At 48.3% G+C, this 4,246-nt stretch overlaps 1 long non-coding RNA gene across 1 annotated transcript in view; it reads right to left on the bottom strand.

Annotated features, from left to right (window-relative positions):
* Positions 1–438: 438 nt before the first annotated feature.
* The window catches only part of LOC111976088 (uncharacterized), a 12,404-nt gene continuing 8,596 nt past the window's right edge, over positions 439–4,246 (bottom strand). Inside the window, exons 2-3 of the long non-coding RNA XR_002878882.2 lie at positions 1,143–1,205; positions 439–1,025 (exon numbers count right to left, since the gene is read on the bottom strand). This is a non-coding gene — a long non-coding RNA (uncharacterized lncRNA). The remainder of the gene's footprint in view (positions 1,026–1,142; positions 1,206–4,246) is intronic.

Here is a 4,246-nt window from a genome sequence, read left to right as displayed (position 1 = left end):
TAAAATGTCCTCAAAAAACACAGAAAAAAATGACTGTGGAGCTGCTTCCTCTAAGCACCACCCAAGTGCTATGCTTAACTAGTAGAAAGAGGAGGAAGGGAAGCACTACTAAGGTACACAATAGTACATTTTGGTAGATAGAAGGTGCTCTTCGTAAAAGGGGTAAATTGGTCATCAAAAAGAATGGAGGACCAAGGCCGAAACGCGTCGGTTTAAAAAAAACGATTGAACATGCCATACTAATAAAGGCATTTTAAATAATTATATGAAGAGTGCCTTGGTCCTCTTTTCTTTTTGATGACCAATTTACCCCTTTTACCAAAGAGCACCTTCTGTCTACCAAAATGTACTATTGTGTACCTTAGTAGCGCTTCCCTTCCTCCTCTTTCTACTAAATATTTACACGTTAAGTTTGCTGAAAATAAACGCAGTTGACAGTGAGAGGATGTTTCTTTTTTTGCTGAGCTTATTTACAAAGAAATATATGGGGGATTGGAAATGATGCAGACAATTAGATTATAGCTTCCATCAATGTATCTGCAATATTAAAATTGATCTACCCCCTAAAAACATTGATAACTTTCAAATGTTGTAACAGGTCCATGTAGAATAAACAACCCTTTACAAAATACCATAGAACAGTGTTCTACTAATATAACAATGTGCACTTTACATCTTTCATTGTCATTCCCAGCCGATACAGATACCGAGCCTATCAGTATTTTGTCTGGTGGTAATGGGGCTACCTTGGCAAACATGTCAGAGTGGTCATACCTTCCTGTGTGGTGTCCCGTATACAACAGGAGTTCCCTGATCCTGGTGCAGAATACACAGGGTTTCTCCTTCCCCATAATGACTGATACTATAACAAAAAGACAATACAAGTAAAAGTTGTGTCTAGTAAAATGTTGACGCTGAGTGCCAGGTCTCTCTCCATTCAGAGACATCAGTATCAAGCCCGTTTGTCAGTCTGGACTTCAGCACATCATCTTGCAAGTCTCCATGTGCTGGCTCCATACATGTTTCTGTGAACAAATACACACATAGTTACTGTTCTATTGCCATTGGCAGTTAGCATAGGTAATATCTGACCACACAAACTTGTACTATGTTGAAGTTTCAACAGGTCAAATAAAACCTACCCAATTATGGTCTCCCCATCAAATGACTACGGCTGCCGTCTGGAAGAAGCATCTCCAGTCCATCTGTAGAAATAGGCAGGGTTGAGGCAGAGTTAATCAGTGACACATGGAATGAAAAGGGTGTTGCTATTACTTGTCATTTGTGCTGTACTGTATTATTAGTATCCACCTCAATGTGGATGTGTTGTGTCAGGTCTCTGCATCTCATGCATCTGTAAACACACAAACATAGTCACTTTTCTATTACCAATGGCTGTTAGGGATAGGTGTTATTTAATACACAAACATAAACTCTTAACATGTGTAAATATTTGTATGAACATAACAAGATTCAACAACTGACACATAAACTGAACAAGTTCCACAGACATGTGACTAACAGAAATGGAATAATGTGTCCCTGAACAAAAGGGGGGTCAAAATCAAAAGTAACAGTCAGTATCTGGTGTGGCCACCAGCTGCATTAAGTACTGCACCAGATTTGCCAGTTCTTGCTGTGAGATGTTACCCCACTCTTCCACCAAGGCACCAGCAAGTTCCCGGACATTTCTGGGGGGGAATGGCCCTAGCCCTCACCCTCTGATCCAACAGGTCCCAGATGTGCTCAATGGGATTGAGATCCGGGCTCTTAGCTGGCCATGGCAGAACACTGACATTCCTGTCTTGCAGGAAATCACGCACAGAACGAGCAGTATGGCTGGTGGCATTGTCATGCTGGAGGGTCATTGTAACGATTGTCGTCGGGAGAAGGAGAGGAGGACCAAGGTGCAGCGTGGTAAGTGTTCATTATTTTAATAAAACTACTGAACATTGAACAAAACGACAAACGAACAGTCCTGTAAGGTGACGGAAAACACTAAACAGAAAATAATCACCCACAACTCAAAGTGGGAAAACAGGCTACCTAAATATGGTTCTCAATCAGAGACAACGATAGACAGCTGCNAAAACACTAAACAGAAAATAATCACCCACAACTCAAAGTGGGAAAACAGGCTACCTAAATATGGTTCTCAATCAGAGACAACGATAGACAGCTGCCTCTGATTGAGAACCACACACGGCCAAAAAAAGAAATAGACAACATAGACATACAAACATAGAATACCCACCCACATCACACCCTGACCAAACAAAAAATAGAAACATACAAAGCAATCTATGGTCAGGGTGTGACAGTACCCCCCCACCCAAAGGTGCGGACTCCGGCCGCAAAACCTGAACCTATAGGGAGAGGGTCTGGGTGGGCATTTCACCGTGGTGGCGGCTCTGGTGCGGGACGTAGACCCCACTCCACCTTAGTCCTGGCCCACTTATGTGGCACCTCTGGAGTGGCGACCCTCGCCGCCGACCCCGGACTGGGAACCCTTACAGCGGGCCCCGAATAGGAGGGAGGCTCCGGGAGCGCCGGACAGGCGGGAGGCTCCGGCCTCGCCGGACAGGCGGGAGGCTCTTGCAGCGCCGGACAGGCGGGAGACTCCGGCAGCGCCGGACTGGAAAGAACCTGGAGGGAGGAGACGGAGAGACAGCCTGGTGCGTGGGGCGTCTACAGGACCCACCAGGCTGGGGAGACCTACATGAGGCCTGGTGCGTGGAGGAGGCACCGGATGGACCAGGCTGTGGGGGAGCACTAGAGCTCTGGTGCGCAGCCTTGGCACCACTCCTCCAGGCTGAATGACCACTTTAGCCCGGACCCTCCAGAGTGCAGGCACAGGTTGAACCGGGCTGTGGGGGAGCACTGGAGATCTGGTGCATACCACTCGCACCTCTCCCTTAATCTCAATGCCCACATTCGCCCGGCACGGGCGGAGCGCAGGCATAGGGCGCACTGCACCCTCCCAGCGCCCCAGAGACACAGTACGCAGAGCCGGCGCAGGATCCCCTTGGCCAAAACGGCGTACCGGAGACCAAACACGCTGAGCCGGCACAATACACCCTGGCTGGATGCCCACTCTCGCATGGCACTTGCGGGGGGCTGGCCTATAGCGCTCTGGGCTATAAGCGCGTACTGGCGACACCGTGCGCTTCACCGCATAACACGGTGCCTGACCAGTAACGCGCTGCTTTCGATAAGCACGGGGAGTTGGCTCAGGTCTATCGCCTGACTCCACCAATCACCCCGTGTGCCCCCCCCCCACACATTTTTGGGGGGCTGCCTCTCGTGCCTGTTGCGCTGCCTTACCTCATATCGCCACCGCTCAGCTTTAGCTGCCTCCAGTTCTTCTTTGGGGCGGCGATATTCCCCAGCCTGTGCCCAGGGTCCCTTGCCGTCCAATATCTCCTCCCATGTCCATTTCTCCAGATATCGCTGCCTCTCTATACCACGCTGCTTGGTCCTTTCTTGGTGGGTGATTCTGTAACGATTTTCTTCTTCATCGGATGAGGAGTATGAAGGATCGGACCAAAATGCAGCGTAGTAAGTGTTCATTATTTTAATAAAACAACTGAACAGAACAACAAAAACGACAAACGAACAGTCCTGTAAGGTGACGAAAAACACTAAACAGAAAATAATCACCCACAACTCAAAGTGGGAAAACAGGCTACCTAAATATGGTTCTCAATCAGAGACAACGATAGACAGCTGCGCTTGCCTCTGATTGAGAACCACACGGCCAAACAAAGAAATAGACAACATAGACATACAAACATAGAATGCCCACCCACATCACACCCTGACCAAACAAAAATAGAAACATACAAAGCAATCTATGGTCAGGGCGTGACAGTCATGTCAGGATGAGCCTGCAGGAAGGGTACCACATGAGGGAGGAGGATGTCTTCCCTGTAACACACAGCGTTGGATTGCTGCAATGACAACAAGCTCAGTTTGATGATGCTATAACACACCGCCCAGACCATGAGGACCCTTCATCTCCAAATCGATCCCGCTTCAGAGTACGGCCTCGTGTAACGCTCATTCCTTCGATGATTAACACAAATCCGAGCATCACCCCTGGTGAGACAAAACCGCAACTCGTCAGTGAAGAGCACTTTTTGCCAGTCCTGTCTGGACCAGCGACAGTGGGTTTGTGCCCATAGGCGACGTTGTTGCCGGTGATGTCTGGTGAGGGCATGCCTTACAACAGGCCTACAAGCCACTC

This window comes from Salvelinus sp. IW2-2015, linkage group LG16 (assembly GCF_002910315.2).
Source record: "Salvelinus sp. IW2-2015 linkage group LG16, ASM291031v2, whole genome shotgun sequence".
NCBI classification, from domain to species: domain Eukaryota; kingdom Metazoa; phylum Chordata; class Actinopteri; order Salmoniformes; family Salmonidae; genus Salvelinus; species Salvelinus sp. IW2-2015.
The sequence above is the reverse complement of the archived record's forward strand: the minus strand, read 5'-3'. Positions and strand labels throughout refer to the sequence as shown.